Source organism: Pleurodeles waltl, chromosome 7, assembly GCF_031143425.1.
Source record: "Pleurodeles waltl isolate 20211129_DDA chromosome 7, aPleWal1.hap1.20221129, whole genome shotgun sequence".
Taxonomy (NCBI): Eukaryota; Metazoa; Chordata; class Amphibia; order Caudata; family Salamandridae; genus Pleurodeles; species Pleurodeles waltl.
In genome coordinates, this window is record NC_090446.1 from 1,052,889,386 (window position 1) to 1,052,908,350 (window position 18,965).

Genomic DNA, 18,965 nt, shown 5'->3' on the forward strand with positions numbered 1-18,965 from the left:
GAGCGGAAACCAACAACATTTTAACGGATTTACAATATGGCTTTCGGTCAGGGATAGGAACGGTGGAACAGGCTCTAAATCTAGATATCCTGATTGGCAAATACACAAAGGTCAAGAATGGAAACCTATATCTGGTCTTCATAGACCTGACCTCGGCGTTTGATTTCGTAATCCATAGTAAATTATGGCCTATCTTGTTCCAAAAGGGGGTATATGCAACAATAGTCCACTTCATAAGGGAGCTATACTCCAGAAGTAGAGCAAAGGTACGATTTGGCGCACATGGGGCGCACATGGGGCGCTCCATGAAGTATAAATCAAGGGGTATGAAAAGGCTGCATTTTAGCGCCCTTTCTTTTTTCGCTATATATAAATAAAATTGAGTCAGTATTGTCTAGAGTGTAGAGACTTACCACCAATTGACCGCCGATCAATTCCAGCTCTCATGTATGCTGATGATGCCATTCTTATGGCACGAACCCCAGTAGCTTTGCAGCGCCTTCTGGCAACTTTTGTTAACTACATGGAAGAACTAGGCCTCAGAGTTAATCGTCCTAAAACATACGTGATGAAATGCAGCACTAAGACTCCAAAAAATCGCCCTATTACAATAAAGGTTGGGAAAATAGATGTCACACAAACGTTCGAGTACCTAGGAATTCTGTTTGACAACAAAGGCACTTGGTCCCAATCTATTAGCTCCAGGAAACTACACTTTATCAAAACCATCATGGCCATAAAAAACTTCTCTGAAAGAGTAGGGAAGATCACTCCAAAAGATATGATGACATTTTATAGTGTGAAATGTGTTTCTGTTGCAATGTACGGGGCAGGCTCATGGGGATATAAAAAGTGCAATGCTTTGCAGACAGCAGAAAATGACTTTTTAAAGTCACTTCTAAATGCCCCCAAATCCACCTCAACATTTGTGTGTCATTCAGACCTGGGGGCCACATATATTGCAGACTTAATAAGAATACAACTAGTATTGTTGTGGCAGAAAGTCTGGACCTCAGAACACACAAGTTTGAACAGGGTGATCATAACAGACTCTCAAATACTAAACTACTCATTGCGAATTCCGTGACTGGAGTACATAAAGAATTTCTTTATAGACCTGGGTCATCCGGACTATTACTTCACCCCAGAAAAAAATAGAAACACTATCTAGGAAAAACCTTAAAAAGGAGTGCCTCACCCACTTGGCTGACTTAAGATGGGCTACAAAAGCACAAAAATCCAGCATCATGAGGAATCATTTGGGGCCAGATGTACAAAGCGTTTTGCATGGCGCAAACTGTGAAATTCGCAGTTTGCGCCATGCAAAACGCGCATCGCGATGCACATTCCCATTTTGCGAGTCGGTACCGACTCGCAAAATGGGAATGCGACTCGCAAATAGGAAGGGGTGTTCCCCTTCCTATTTTGCGATTCGCACTGCGATGCAGAATTGCTTTGTGACCGCGAACGCGGTTGCAACGCAATTCGCAGTTAGCACCCATGTGAAGTGGGAGCTAACTCATTCGCAACAGGGAAGGGGTCCCCATGGGACCCCTTTCCGTTTGTAAATGGCGCCAAAAATATTTTTTCAGAGCAGGCAGTGGTCCATTGGACCACTGCCTGCTCTGAAAAAATGAAACCAAATGGTTTCATTTTCCCAAGTGTATTGCAACTCGTTTTCCTTTAAGGAAAACAGGCCGCAATACAAAAAAAAACTGCTTTATTGAAAAAGCAGTCACAGACATGGTGGTCTGCTGTCTCCAGCAGGCCACCATCCCTGTGAGTGCAGGGAATCGCAAGGGGGTCGCAAATTGCGACCCACCTCATTAATATTAATGGGGTGGGTCTTTGCGACCCCCTTGCGATTCGCAGATGGTGTCAGGGACACCATTCTGCATATGGTTTTGCGGCTTGCAATTTGCGAGTCGCAAAACCATTTCTACCTACATCTGCCCCTTGATGCAGCTAATGGATGGTATGGAACCACATGTACAGTATGTCCTGAACCCATAGCATCGTTTTGTTCTCACTCGCTTAAGGCTAGAGACATTCCATCGACTAGTTAGCTTTTCTGTAACCAATGACTGGAGCCCAGTATTGGAGAACTGTCCTAGTGATTCAGTCTCGATACAAAGCACAATGCATACAGTTTTATTCTGCAAATTGTATACTGAACAGAGAAAATAATTTGTGATAGCACTCCTAAAAACTTTACAAATACATCAGTGCCACCCAGCTTTTTTATACCTGCAAACTCTCCCATCAATCAAAATCTGTAATGGTCTTGCAGTTTATTTATGTGCAGTTTTGAAGGCAAGAAAGAGCTTTTAGATAATTTTGGAGATGTTTTTTATAAATGATCTTTGTGACGTCATGAGGTTGACTCAAAATATTTGAGAATATGTCTCCATGTTCTTATATTGTTAATTGATGTTAGCTTTTATATTGGATTATATGTTGTATAAGTATAAATTTTTAGGTGCTTTTATGGTTGTTGATAAACAATCGAATAAAGTATTTTACTACAGTACATATCCCATGCACCCCTTAAATGGCATGACCAACCAGAGAGACAGTCTCTATATCAGCTATCAACTGCACAGCACTTCCTCTTTCTTTGCTGCTCCCACAGCCAGTTAAGTGGCATTATCTCATTAGTATTTACTGTGTTATAACGAATGCGCTTGGCAAACAGCTTTGCTGCCACGCTACCGCTGTGTGTTTACGCGTTGTTTTCTCTGTGCAGTCTGCTGTCCTGAGCACATAACATTTGGTGTAGTGGGAGCGGACATTCGTGACCACAGTCCTATTTCTAGGTGCATTGAGACGTAGAGTACACACATGCACTTGCGTTTGCTTTCGATCGCTGCACGCCTCATTTGAACGCAGCAGTGATCGGACTCGGATGCGGATTTCACCCTGAGGCTCTAACTATTTTTAAAGGGCTAGGGAGAGAAAAACTATACCGAATACTCTAAAGATTTTCCCAGTTGTTTCCAAAGGTGCTCTTGCTGCTCCCTCGTGCCCTATTGCTTTTAGCTTCATACATGGCTGTAATAATTGAACAGGCTCTGCCTAGAGTGCGGCAGTTGGCTCCCTCCACACTCTATACCACTATATTTACGCCTGCTGGGGTTGTTCAAGTGGGACCATTGATTTATGAAACATGGCTCAATCATATGCCTATGAGGATAATGAATATTTTGGTGACAACACTCCTTCATTAGAAGAGAGCCTACTGTGGGCCCTAGACAGTAGTGTCCAGTTATCAGTAAACAAAGCCTTGGCAAGAGCATTGGGTCCTCTTACCCACCATTTTGAGAGCTTTGCTCGCCAAAAAGGCTGGTTACCCCTTCTTGCGCCATCTGATGGGCCTTAGACTGATCAATCTGACCCTTCCAAGGGTAAATCGAAAGCTAAGAAATTGGCCCCATTCGGAGACCTTTGAACGCTTGTCGGTGACAGTCCAAGGTGACCATGAATATAGTACCTTGCAATCCCAGGATTGACAGTATACAGAGACTCCTTCTGATAAATCAGACTCTGACGCTTCTTCCGACTTCAAGTCGGACTCCAATCAGGAAGATCGTCCAGGCCCAAGTAAACAAAAGCAAGTCCACAGTTCACAGGAACAATCAACTAAGACACCCAAACTTCAAAATTTTAATCCTGAAGACATCGTGCACTCTCAATCCTCCTCTTGAGGTGGCAGAGTATATCCAGGAGCATATCAGGTTAAGTTTTGATAAAGAAGTGAGGGCCAGACTATGTGGAGAGTGTCCCAGACCTGTCCTAGATGCGAAAGTCACTGATACTCCAGAAGTTGACACTATGGTGGTCACTTTTATGAAAAAGTGGTCCAAGGACCAAAGAAGAGCCCGACAATCCTGTCAGGATAAACTGTTAGATCTATCAGGTCCACTGGTGAAGATTTTGGAGTTGGCATTATTGGCAAAAGAGACCAGTGCTCCCATTGACCTGTACATTTTAGTTGGCTGGGCTCAAAAAACAATTTGCCAATTGGATAATGCCAATGTGGTGATTTCTACAGAACAGCGACCTTCCATTTTGAAGAAAATAGATCGACAACTAAACAATATTGCTTCCTCTGAGGCAGGCCCTGTTGCGTAGGGACTCCTTTTCGGAGCTCCTTTTATCAAAGACTTATCCAAGTTTGCAGCCACTTTCAATTCTATGGATAAAGCACAATTGTCCCTCAAGAAGGTATTTCGCAACACTCTTTTTTCACTGGGCCGGACGAATGCAAGGACGATCGTCAGGGCACTTCTATTATCATGGCCTCCAAAGGGATACCTCAAGCCGGGGACAAGGTTAGGACAGGGGACAGTCTACCAATGCTACCTTCTACGCCACCCATTATCGGGGCAGACACCAGTGCTTCCGTAAGAACTATGGCAGAGGTCAGCAAGGAACCTCTCAGGATTCCTCATCTTCAAGTGAGAGTTATTCCTTATTCAGAAGTGGCTTTGGGGGACAGAATAGGTTTGTTTCTTCCCAAATGGCAGGACTTAACCAAAGACCCTTGGGTCCTAGAGACTGTTCTGGGCTACAAACACGAATTCTATCATTCTGCTTATCAGGTAACTCCCCCCTCTCAACTCCATTTTTCCCAACAAGATGAAGAGGTGATTTCCCTCGAGTTTCAATCTCTTTTATCCAAAGGGGCAATTTGCTGTTCTTTGCCTCATTCCAGGGGGTTTATCAGTCCCATTTTCATGGTGGACAAGAAACGAGAAGGATCCTGCCTTGTTTTAAATCTAAGAGAATTCAATGCTTGGGTAATTTACAGGCATTTCAAGATGGAGGGTGTGCATCTTCTAAGAGATATTCTTCAAGAGGGAGACTGGATTGCCCGATTGGATCTGAAAGATGTGAATCTAACTATTCCAATTTTTCCTCCTCACTGGCGTTTCCTCCAGTTCCTTTGGTTCGACCAATGTTTTAAGTTTCAGCTTCTCCCTTTCGGACTTTCATCGGCCCTATGGTGCTTCACCAAACTGATGAGACCAGTCGTGGAGTCTCTTCGTGCTCGGGGTGAAGTTGATTGTTTACCTCAACAATTTGATTCTCCTGGCGCAAGACCCAGCGATACTGATCATGCATTTGTCTTGGACAATTCAGCTGCTGCAAGATTTGGGGTTTCTGATCAACCAGAACAAATCATGCATTCTTCTGTCTCAAAAGTTGGAATTCCTGGGCTTCCAGATAGACTCAGTGAGGTCTCAGTTGGTTCTGCCTGCACAGAAGGTGCGCAGCATAAAGAAGGGGTTATGTCTCCTGCTGGACAAACAATCTGTTTCTCTGAGAAATTTAGTGCGGATAGTGGGGCTTCTGGCATCGTCTATCCAAGCTATACTCTCTACTACAGGGCTCTTCAGAGGCTCAAGATTTCTCATCTCCAGAAGGGGTTGTCTTACTCAGAGAAAATTTCCCTGTCAGAGGATACCTGGACAGAGATGACTTGGTGGCTCGAACATGTGAATGCCTAGAATGGCAGAGTCATTCTTGTGTTGGATGCCAGCAGATGGGGTTGGGGACCCTGCTGCGAGTCCTTGACCACAGGGGGTCGTTGGTCGGAGAAAGAAATCCATCTCCACATGAATTGTCTGGAGCTGCTGGCAGGTTTGATGTCAGAAGCCTCTCACCTCTTCGAACAGATTGTTGCATTCTACTGTGGATGGATAACATCTTGGCAGTCAGATATGTCAACAAACTAGGTGGTACAAAATCACGCAGCCGGGCAGAAATTGCCAAGGGTTTTTGGCATTTGTGTCTTTAGCACAGGATTTCGGTGATTGCAGAGTATCTTCTGGGAGCGAACAGTTCAGTGGTGGACTGGAATTCCAGATTCCTTCGGGATGGCAGCCTTTGAAAATTGCATCGGAGAGTGTTTCAATGGATCAATCAGTGATGGGCCCCATGTTCAATGAACTTCTTCTCTTCTCACCTGAATCATTAGTTACCCAGTATTTCAGTTGGAGACCAGTTCCAGAGGCAACATCCACAGTTGCATTTCTGCAGGATTGGTCCTGTTGTGTAGCCATTTTAGTTATAGCTTCATGCATGTTATTTTAGCAAAACCAGGCATGCAGCTGTGAACTTTAATATACTTTATTCAACTTTGTTTATTATTTTAACAATAGCCACATTTGCGGTCTTATTTTATTTCTCTTTATATAGCTGTTCTTTGCCTAGGCCAGCACTGCATTCTTAAACAAGACATTTCTGTCACTCTGCTTCTCTCAAGGCTGCAGTAAGGTAGGTTGCCGGTAAACGTGGTAATGCTTTGTCTCTGGTATTCATAGAAACATACACATCCTTACGTAGGGACATTTTCTTAGAACATCAGCTGTTTTATTATAAAAACACCTCACTGTCCCATACACGTTAGAGGGAGATTCCAGCCAGATGACCATGACTGTATGCTGATTGCTGAACGCTTCGTTACAGCTGCTTATGCAGACCGCAGGCCTTTTGCTCAGGTATGGGTGATGATGTCTTCCCAGAGGAACCTGAAGGGCAGAACTAGAGCTTAACATGCTGTGCTCTAATATAGCCTAGGTAGGAATTAGTCTATTGACTCTAGTGAAAATATGGTAGCGTTATTTCTATGCTTCACTCTCCTTGCCACAATGTTAATCTCATCATGCCTTATCGTCCTGGTCATTGCAGCACACGCTTTATTATTTAAGATGCAGCTGCTTCATTAAAACCTTATTGAAACATATACTGCCTCTGCTTGTCCTTGTACATGTGAGATGCGATCTGAGTGACCATGATTTCCCTGAGGAGTCAATTGTGTCATGCGCTCGGCTGCCCAATCATCCCTGTTCTTGGGTAGAGATGAGGCACTGCTAGTTAGCCAGAGCAAAACCCGGATTAGGCCGACAGGAGTCACCTGTAGAGGGTTAGACTCAGTCTCCCACACTGCAGGCGATTCTGCCGCTCAAATCCAGTAGTCTCATTAGAATAATGAGAGCCTACGCCGCCAACGTTTGGTCAGGCTCTAATTTTTGGGTCCTCCTGACTATCTCTGTCTTACTACATACAAAGGTACCTCAGTACTATGTACAGAGACGTCTGTGGTATTGAGGATTTCCTCCACAGCTAAGTAGGGAGTATCTAACTAACGCTGAAGGTTGTTCAAGCTTGAACCATTAAAAGGATGATCCCCATTTGGCATGCTTATCTCTGAACAAAACCTACCATTCATTATGGCGAATCCACAACAGGTAGCAATTGCAGTCAATATGCTACCACCACTTACTGCACATTTACTGGCAGATGGCCTAACTGCAGTCACATTTGTTGTTGAGGCTCACCCAGCCTATAGAACAGAACTTTGTTATTCTTGGGTCACATTTCCAGCAGTTGATGGGAACACCAATACATTTCATCACTATACACCTGCAAACGTACCTGCACAATACAGAGTAAATGCATATCTAGAAATACCTCTAACTTATCAAGAACATAATAATTGGCTTGATGGTGCCCTACCCCACACAATTCAACATGTTAGGTTAGGTCCTCCAAGTAATGATGGTCATACCTGGCCTTTATTGGCCACTCATACACCTCACCCTCCTGCAGCGATCATAACGGTAGCTGAAGTCCGTCGGTTATATGCTGATCTGACGGCAATATACATACGATTAGTACAGTTTGTAATGCAAACATTAAACACAAACTCAGCACGTGCTGCACTAGCGCAACCACATGCAGTAATGCCAGGTATTAATCACGCGACTGTACATTCGATCATGGGTAAAGTACCCGTCAAACAAGAAGAAATTCCGTTTTGGTTAGCTCAAAAAATAAACTTGTTGGAAGAAGTATTTCCCCATATGGGACCTCAGGATAAGCACCGGATATTAACTAGGTGCTTGCCGTTTGGGATGGTCCCCACTAAAGGCAATTGTAATACATGGGGCGCGGTATTTGCCACGCTCTATACTACTGCACACCGTACCCGACACTTGCCAATTAACCCGAAGTGTTGAAACAAAGTCAAGATGAATACGGGGCTGCCCGGCCCTGGACTTGGGGATGCAACTAATGGGCTTATATTAAGTAACCTTAAACGGGAAGCGGTTGCACTAGCAGTGTGCATGCAGCTCCGGGATGTTCCTCCACAGGATCAAGAACGTGAGCTGCCAAAGATTATCGCAGAGACCTACTCTATTATTGGTCGAGATAGTCTGGGGGGGCAGATCAACAAAACCACAATTCCAAGGTAAATCTAATAAAGATTCTACCAAGCAAGCTCCTGAGGGTACTAAGAAACGCTGGGATAAAAAACAACAAACACCTAAAAAAGAAAGGGAAGAATCTCCGCATATGGAGACCCCACAGAATAGATATAATCTCAGAAATAGAGATAACATAAAAACAACGCCTGACAGATATCAATATACTGATACACGCCCATCTCGTTCCTTTCAGAACTCACCAGAAAAACGCAGTGAGAGAGGTGGGCGGTCAGAGCGAAGAACTGAGTATGTGAAACCGAGACAGGAAGCACAACGCTCTTCAGAAGTTTCTGTTAAAAAAAGAAGAGAAACTTCCCCAACAAAAACCTCAATTCAAAAAGAAAAAGGTGGCAGCAGTTGCCACTCAAGAAGAGGGCCCTATTGAAGAACAAGAAGTGGGCATTAGTGCTTTTAGACAGCGCAGCAGAGGTCACAATAGTTTGCAGGAATCTTCTACAGCATCTGGAGGTGAAAGCAACTGATGACTTCCTACAAGTAGAAACTGAGGACACGTGTGTCTCCACGCCTGATAGAGTGTACAATGTAACGCTACAGTTAGAAGGAGACATTGAGCACACAATTGACACAATCTTTTGGGACCGCGTCGCAAACATCTATGATATTTTACTGGCCGAAAGGGATTGGCCACCTGAATTTGTCCAAATCTGCACATATGTTCCTGAGGAGCTCGTAGAATCCTATGCCATCGAATGGGCATTGGCGCAGGTACCCGCGTTATATCGCAACCACGTAGGATGGGATAAAGATTTCCCATAACACGTAATTCCTATTAAAAATCAACCCCAATCTCAACCCATATATCCATTAAAACATGATGCTAAAGCACCCGTGAGGGAAATCCTCACACAACTTGAGTACCAGGGCCTAATCGAACCCTGTGTCTCACCCATGAATAATCCATTATTCCCAGTAGCTGAACCAGACCATTCGTACAGAATAGTCTTAGACCACAGATACTTTAACAGTCAGACACGCACATATGCTATACAAAACTCACATAGCACAGCACTCATGAACAACATAGTGCGTAAAAAATACAAAACAACACTGGATATTTCCAATGGTTTCTTCTGCTAAAATATAGCAGCTGAGAGTAAAGACTTAACAAGTTTCAGCGCGCTAGGCTCCCAGAAAAAATTATGTTGTTTACCCCAGGGGTACAAGAACAGTCCAGGACTGTTCGCAGCTCGTGTGACTTCAATATTGCACGACATAGACCCTGAACCATTGTCCTATGTAGATGATATTTACCTCACGGGTGATGAGTTGCTGCAACAGTTAAGACGGGTAGCCCCCATTGTTGTGGGACTTGCCGAGTTTGGCTACAAATTCAATAAAAAAAAATAAAAAAATAGCCTTCCTTAGTGTCCTGATTCTGGGATAGGAGCTATCAAGTAAAGGAAAGAGCCCAGCGCTACAATTCTTGAAAAAATGTGCACAATTACAACCTCCAAATACTATTAAAAAACTCCAATCCCTATTGGGTTTCCTAAATTTTGGCAGAACTTACATTCCTGATTATGCATCATGCATAAAACCTTTATATGACTTAATACATCCTGACTTTTCAAGTACATTTTGGACAGTCAAACACACACACATTCTCAGAGCTTTGCAAACAGACATGCTTGCAGCACAACACTTACACACAAGGGACAACAAAAAACATATGGTCATCAGAGTAATTGCTGGTGCCATTGGTTTCACCTATGTAACTTTCAACGAGGGTGAGACAGTCCCGATTGCATACAAATCACATTTGTATTCAGCAGCAGAACAACGCTTTGCTCCCACTGGGAAAATTCTCACTGCTGTTCAGATGGCCGTCATTAAAGAAAGACCTCTAGCCCAAGGCAAACACATTATTGTTGTCTCTCCAATTCCAGCCCTTGAGGCTGTTACCAAAGCCAGAGTTCCAAACGCTAAAGCATTACACCCACGTTGGATTCAATGGGCAACGTCTTTGACAGCCACTGATGTATACTACATTTTTGACCCAAAATTACAAACTCAAGAATTTTGGCAGAACTTACATTCCTGATTATGCATCACGCATAAAACCTTTATATGACTTAATACATCTTGACTTTTCAAGTAAATTGTGGACACTCGAACACACACGCATTCTCAGAGCTTTGCAAAGAGACATGCTTGCAGCACAACACTTACAAACAAGGGACAACAAAAAACTCAAGAAGGTTTGCAATATGAACTATAATACCCAGTTCCAGCAAATACACTGACTATTGATCAATATCAAAGAGTCATGTATACCGATGGATCAGTGCAACTTGCAATTGGCACAAAACATCAGTACTCCAGTGTTTGCGCAGTTGTAAGCGGCTATATGGAGGATAATAAATTTTGTCCCCAACATACATTCACGCAAACCCTCGGGGATTGCACAGCACAATTAGCAGATCTAGAGGCTCTGGTGATGGCACTGGAACAGACGGATCCTGCACAGCTAACACTGATTGTTTGTGATTCGTACTACTGTGTCCAGTCCTTCAATGAATACCTGCATTACTGGCGCCAGAAAGGGTTCAGAGATTATAAAGGCAACACCATCAAACACAGACTTCTGTGGGGGAAAGTAGCTGATCGGAAGGAAATGCTACCAAACGTCCATGTTGTATAAACACTTGGAAACTAGCACGTTGGAATACACCTTGCTGGAAATACACTGGCTGATGAAGCCACAAAATCAGCAGTAGCTATGGCTGCTTTTGCTGCAGTAACCCGTTCAGGAACAAAACTAGACGATGACATATGGGCTGCCACGAAAGCCACGGCTGAAGGCACGCCTTTACCAAAAGCATTTTATGCTAAATATTCCTACCGAATGGGAGGCTGCCTAGATGCTGAAGTAAAGATACCAGGCGTTGGGGTTCGAGTAATTCCCAACAAAGACAAAAAAAAGATCAGAGTTAATTGAAGCAGCGCATGAGGGGGTAGCATCTGCCCATGCTGGTGTGGTGGCTACAATATCATTGTTGCAAGCACGTTATTGGTGTCCAGGTCTATACAAGCAGGCCAAGCAGTATGTCCTTTGTTGTGACATCTGCCAACAAATTAAGGGTTACACCGTCAAATGCCCACTGCAGACACCCCTCCTAATTACAAACAAACCATTGCAATGTGTGTACTTGGACCATTGTGGTCCCCTTACTCCGGATAGTGCATACAAATACATTCTAGTCGCTGTTGACTCCTGCTCCAGATTTCTATGGGTGTGGCCATAACGCTCGGCTGACACTCGAACTGTTATTAAAGATTTGCAAGTCTTCATCAGTATATATGCAGTTGCGGCTTTCCACTCGGACCAGGGCCCTGCTTTTGCCTCAAGAGCATTCAGGGATGCCATAGCTTCATTAGGGGTCCAACTCCATTACTCATTACCATTTCACCCCGAGGGAAATAGTATTGTGGAGCGACAAAACCGTGATTTAAAGCAGTCCTTAACAGCCAGAGTCTTAGGTACGGGTGGTAGTTGGCTTAACCACCTGTATGGAGTCCAGAGAGCACTTAACGATCTGCCTAGAAAGTCCTTGGGGGGGTTGTACTTCATACGAGTGCCTGTTTGGAACGCAAATGTATGTTCCAGATCTTGATGGTCCTGGCGTGGAGGCGGCAGAAATACCTTTTGACATAAATGAATGTGTCACTGTCTTGCAGGAAATACAACAGTTCTGTGATGACAACGCTTCTGCCATTGCTGCCTCCACAGGAATTAAGAATGTACTAATAACACCCACCTGCTGGATTCCTAAGGGTGGGGATCTAGTACATGAAAAGGTTGCTGTGAAAAAGGAGTTTGGTCCTTCCTATTGTGCACCGTTCCCAGTCTTGGGAATACACGGTACCAGAACTGTCATTCTACCACCGTTGGCTGGTGCCAAAGAAAACTGCTTTGTATCTATTGACAATGTCAAGTTACACCATGTGGCTGATCCTGCACAGCAGACCAGGAGGAACTCTCATAGTTCTTCTTGAGTACTTCCGGAATCCCTCTCACTACTGGTCAAGAAGTCCCTCTACAAGTTTTAAGCAGCGATGCTGACACCTCTCCCAACTTGGGGAGGGTGGGAAATGATCTTGCATTAGTTCCACTAACATCTGTTACAACAAACAATACAGAAATCACTGTTCAATTTGACACAACTTCAACACAGACGGATGGTGTCATTTACTATGAACCACCACGGAAGACCCCTAACAGTTCTCCTCCTACAAATACGGCTCCAGCTTTTGCACAAACTGCTTCTGAATACTTCGCCGACGTCAATGACACTTTCTTGGACTCATTCGCCTCTTCTACATCTGAACTGCCAAAAACACACAAGCTGATAAACTGGCTTTAAAAAAATACTTTATTTTTCAATAGAACTATCTATGGCTTTCTTTGACTGTATTAGCTTTCCTCCTCTGGATCGGCTTTGTCATAACATTCTTTTTATTAATACATGGTTATTTTCTTCCTGAAAGATCAACAGTTGAACTGGTGGATGAGGTCCTAACACCCCATTTTTCTTCTCACAAGGTCCGCAGAGACTTGTCTTACGTGAACATTTCCGCTATACCAATTCCTGATGGGATTGTTTGGGATAAAGTCATATTTGAGATATACAGCCCCACAGAGGTAATTAAAATACCATGGGGGTCATTACAACATTGGCGGTAAAAGCCGCTTACCGCCGTGCAGAAGACCGCCAATACACTGCGGCGGCGGCGGGAGACCGCCACAGCTATTATGACACACATCATGGATTCCGCCGAAATTCAGACACCCACACAAGTCCGCCACACCAAAGGTCAGCGATAAATTTGCAGAAACAAATCCTCCACCTCCACGCCAACAGAAACACGCCCATGCTATTACGACACACGAATCCACGCGGCGGTCATTCAACCGCGGTATTCCATTGGCGGTACACACCGCTGCGCTCAAAATACACACACAGCTCCAAAACACCGTCACATTGGACAATTACAAATACACACACCTGATACACATACACATACACACACCACTCCCACACACCCAACACAATATAAAACACACACCCACATCACCCACAAACCCCTATGACCACAAATTAGAGACGAAGGCCAGAGAGAGACAGCACAGAATAGATAACACCATCACACAGAGGCACACTACACCATCACCCACATAACATCCACGCACAAGACACCACATACCACTAAACTAACCACACTCATCAACACATACACCACCCCACACATCACACACACCACCCCATGTCACGCCAAAGACACCCCCGCTTCTCCGAGGAGGAGCTCAGGGTCATGGTCGAGGAAATCATCAGGGTAGAGCCACAGCTATTTGGCTCACAGGTACAGTACACATCCATAGCCAGGAAGATGGAGCTATGGCAAAGAATAGTCGACAGGGTCAACGCTGTGGGACAGCACCCAAAAAATAGGGAGGACATCAGGAAGAGGTGGAACGACCTACGGGGGAAGGTGCGTTCAGCGGTATCCAGACACCACATCGCGGTACAGCGGACTGGCGGCGGACCCCCACCTCCTCCCCCCACAACTAACAACATGGGAGGAGCAAGTCTTGTCCATCCTGCATCCTGAGGGCCTCGCAGGAGTCGTTGGAGGAACGGACACTGGTAAGTCAAATCTTCACTATCATATCCCCCACCCTACCTGCATGCTATCACACACCCCCACCCTCACACCCTCCCCTATCACCCTAACTCCTCACTAATCTACCCATAACACCAACCACCCATCCCAACCCCAAGACCTGCATGACACAACTAAGCATGGACACCCATCACTAAAGCATGCCCACTGCACACCCCCCCCAAACATCACCACACAAGCCCCCACACAGGAATGCCTGCACTGGGGTTCACGCACACCCAACCATTGCACACCATGAAACACACATGCAATAATCATGTACTTATACCCCCGCAGGAACCCGAAGGAACGTCACCACACCAGAGGGTCCAGACAACACCACTCCACCCCCAGAAGAGGCCCACAGTGACAACAGCAGCTCTGCCCCACTGGATCTTGATGACCAGCCCGGACCATCGTGGGCCTCAGGACAGTCGGTTCCCCTTGCCCAGCCACAGCCCAACACCGAGCTTACACCCTCTGTTAACACCAGCAGAGCACCCACCCAGCGGGCCCATACCTCCCTACCCAGGACAGGTCAATCAGCGGTGTGTCCACCACTACAGGGCACCCAGGCTAACCCACCACCCCAACAACAACAGGGACCTGGGGGCAGTGGTAGTGGGCACACGGTCCAGGGGACGGAGGCACAGGAACACCGGGGAACTGGGAGGGCTGCTGTGCGACAGAGGGAGGACAGGCCAAGGGAACCTACTCTCAACGAGGCCCTATCCTCCATCATGGGAGCATACCACCACTCCCAGGAGACGATGGCAACGGTCCTGGACAAGTTGCAGGAGACCCTGCGTCTGCAGGAGGAGCAGTATTTGGGGTTCAGGGAGGAGCTCAGGACCATCGTAGGGGTGCTGACGGACATTCAAAAGACCTTGAGGGACACCGTGGCACTCCAAGGGGCCCCTGACACTAGCCACGACGATGAAATGCCCACCACCTCCGCCGGCGCTAGTGGACAGGACGCCCCGCCACAGGACCAACACACCAGCACCCCACCCTCTGCAGACGGACAACCACCACGAAAGCGGGCCCTGAGATCCAGGAACAGGACAGAGCAAGATGGCAAGACCCCCGCCAGGAAATAAGACCACCCTGATTGTCCCCCCCACTGTACCACTTTGTTACCCTGTCCAGCTTGGAACTGCCCCAGCTCCACTTCCAAAGGCCAGATGTGCAATGTACCTGTGAGACTAATAGACTGGACTCTGCCATGGACATTCTTCCACCATGACCTCTCCCCATTTCACATCCCCCCTACATTTTTATGCACTTCAATAAACACCCTTGAAACCTCAATAATATTGGAGTCAGTCAATGATTGTGAACTTTGTATTGTCAATTAAGGTGTTAAAAAAGGTCAACATACCAATGTCACACATCACAAACCTTTCAAGGGTGCAAGCTGTTGACACGTAGGTTACCACATTACTGAAAATGAAATGGAAGGGGACAACTCAGTTACCAAATAGGGAGTGAAATGTAGGTACAGGATAGAGGTAGACGTGTGAAATGTAATATGATGTGAAACATGAAATTGTACTCACCTGTGTCTCATTGAAAATATTGCTGTATGACTGACTCCCTGTTGTCGTTTTCATCTTCATCAGCTTCATCCTCATCACTGTCCACAAGTTCCACAGGCTCAACCGCTGCAACAACACCGTCATCTGGATCATCCTCCTGCAGAAAAGGCACCTGGTGTCGCAATGCCAAGTTATGAAGCATGGAGCAGGCGATGATGATGTCGCACACCTTCTTCGGTGAGTAGAATAGGGACCCACCTGTCATATGGAGGCACCTGAACCTGGCCTTCAGGAGGCCGAAGGTCCGCTCGATCACCCTCCTAGTCCGCCCATGGGCCTCATTGTACCGTTCCTCTGCCCTGGTCCTGGGATTCCTCACTGGGGTCAGTAGCCAGGACAGGTTGGGGTAACCAGAGTCTCCCAATAGCCATACACGGTGCCTCTGGAGTTCACCAATCATATCAGGGATGCTACTATTCCGCAGGATGTAGGCGTCATGCACTGAGCCAGGGAACATTGCATTTACCTGCGAGATGTACTGGTCTGCAAACAGACCATCTGGACATTCATGGAATGATAACTCTTCCTGTTCCTGTACACCTGTTCATTCCTGCGTGGGGGGACCAGAGCTACATGGGTCCCCTCAATGGCACCTATGACGTTGGGGATATGTCCAAGGGCATAGAAGTCACCTTTCACTGTAGGCAAATCCGCCACCTCAGGGAAAATGATGTATCTCCTTACGTGTTTCAGCAGGGCAGACAACACTCTGGACAAGACGTTGGAAAACAGGCTGGGACATCCCTGATGCCATGGCCACAGTTGTCTGAAAAGACCCACTTGCAAGGCAATGGAGCACTGACAGCACCTGCACGTCAGGGGGGATTCCAGTCGGATGGCGGATTGGTGACATCAGGTCTGGCTCCAACTGGGTACATAGTTCCTGGATTGTGGCACGGTCAAACCGGTAGGTCACGATGACATGTCGCTCTTCTATTGTCAACAGGTCCACCAGTGGTCGGTACACTGGTGGATTCCGCCACCTTCCAATATGTCCCAACTGACGGTGCCTAAGAAGGACAACAGCGAAGAAACTGTCAGCATTCCTCCAGGTATGTACCCACAGCCACACACAAGACTACAACAGACAATTAACCCATCCGGGAAAGGTTTTGAGTGTAGGCCTTGGTATGTGTGACGCAGTAGTAATTGAAGCCATGTGGGCCCCTGAAATGGCGGCTGCCTGACCTCTTAACTGGGACATTGGAATTGTGGGGTAACTGCGCTGGCGTTGTACACCGTCGCGGTAGGCGGACGTAGAGCTCGGCGCAATGCTGCATTGGTTAACCTTGGACCCTATGGGTCCCAGGAGCCAATGAACAGGTGCGCTGGCGGTGATGATGCGCACCGCCGCGGACGTCACCGCCGCGGACGTCACCACCATTTTCTATCTCTTCAATCACTAGATATCTGACCTTCGACAGGAGAGGACCTACACTGTGAGTGCTGCTGTGACCTCGGTCTGGAAGCGACGATGGCTGCTGCGTCTGGGGAAAGGGCCCCTGCCTTCACTGCACAGGAGTTGGAGAAACTTGTGGATGGGGTCCTCTCCCAGTATACGCTACTCTACGGTCCTCCAGACCAACAGGTTAGTACACAGGGAGCACGTTGTATGGGCTAAGCCTGGGTGGAGAGGGCTGGGTGGATGAGGGAAGGGGGCAGAGTACATAGAACAGTCATGCATGGGGATGAATGGGCTACAGGGATAGAGTTGGGAGGGGGCCAATTACAACGACGGTGCTGTAGGTAATGACTGTTCCTCTTTCCTTGTGCATGTCATGTAGGTCAGCGCCCACCAGAAGAGGGACATTTGGCGTGCCATCGCCAAGGAAGTCCAGACCCTGGGGGCCCACCAGAGACGGGGCACCCACTGCCGTAAGAGATGGGAGGACATTCGCCGCTGCAGCAAGAAGACGGCGGAGGCTCAGCTGGGGATGGCCTCCCAACATGGGAGGGGTGCCCGTCGCACCATGACTCCCCTGATGTTCCGGATCCTGGCGGTGGCCTACCCGGAGTTGGATGGGCGCTTGAGGGCATCACAGCAGACACAAGGGGGTGAGTACAACCTCCTTCTGCTGACTTTGCACGTAGTGGAGGGGTCTGGGTGGGGGAGGTGGGCTGTGGGTGTCCCTAGGCCAGGGCCAGTTAGGGCGAGTTAGGTAGGCAAGGCCCCTCCGTAATGTAGGCCATGTGGCACTCTACCCCAGCTAAAAAAAAAAGGTAAATTGATGTATAGTTGCCCCTTTGCCATCCATGTGGGCAGATTTCTACCATTGCCATGTAGGCCATATACCAGAAATTGCATGTGCAGAGGGCAGGAGCACGGCGTAATGCAGGGGGCTGCTGCGTTTGTCTTGTCCGCCAACGGTAGCGGTATGCCATGCACTAAAACTCTCTTTCTTCTGTCTCCACCCTTTTTCTGCTCTCCCTGTCCTTCTGTACATCAGCATCAACAGGCGGAGGTACAGTGGCACCGGAGCACGAGGGAGCTGCATACCACATGGCCATGGAGGGCCACACCACAGACTCTGAATTCACCAGTGGGACGGAGGGCGAGGGGAGCTTCACGTCGGCCACAGGATCACCAAACAGCGACACAGACTCGTCCGCCGATGGGAGCTCCCCTGTGGTGGCGGCACCATCTGTGCGCCCCACTTCTACAGGTACAGCCGCCACCTCCCCTACCAGCACCGCCCTCCCAGCAGCCCCTCAGCGTTCGCTCCGTGCCCGCTCACCCAGGAGGGTGGGCATCACCTTCGCCCCAGGCACCTCAGGCCCTGCCCCAGTCACCCCAGCTGCCCTCAGTGAGGAGGCCATTGACCTCCTCGGGTCACTCACTGTTGGGCAGTCTACCATTGTGAATGCCATCCAGGGTGTAGAACGAGAGTTGAAACACAGTAATGCATTCCTGGAAGGCATTCATTCTGGTCAGGCTGTCCTTCAGCGAACCCTGCAATCTCTGGCCTCAGCACTGATGGCAGCCATTGTCCCTGTGTCCAGCCTCCCCCCTCCAACTTCCTCCACACAGACCCAATCCCCTGTACCCCAGCCCATCCCAAGCACACCTACAGACCAGCATGCACACAAGTCAACACACACAAGTAGCTCAAGCAAACGTAGGCACCACACACACCACAGGCACTCACACAAGCATCAGACCCTTACAGACACAGCAACATCCACTGTCTCCTTTTCTCCCTCCTCCCTCCCAGTGTCGTCTACACACACACCTGCATGCACCACATCTACAGGCACTAGGACTCGCACCAGGACACCCAGCACCACAAGCCGCTCACCTGCACTCACCACCTCCACTGCCATTTACACGTCCCCTGTGTCCTCTCCCAGTGTGTCTGTGACACCCCCTACCAAAGTACACAAACGCCGGCAATCACTCACCCAACATCCATCC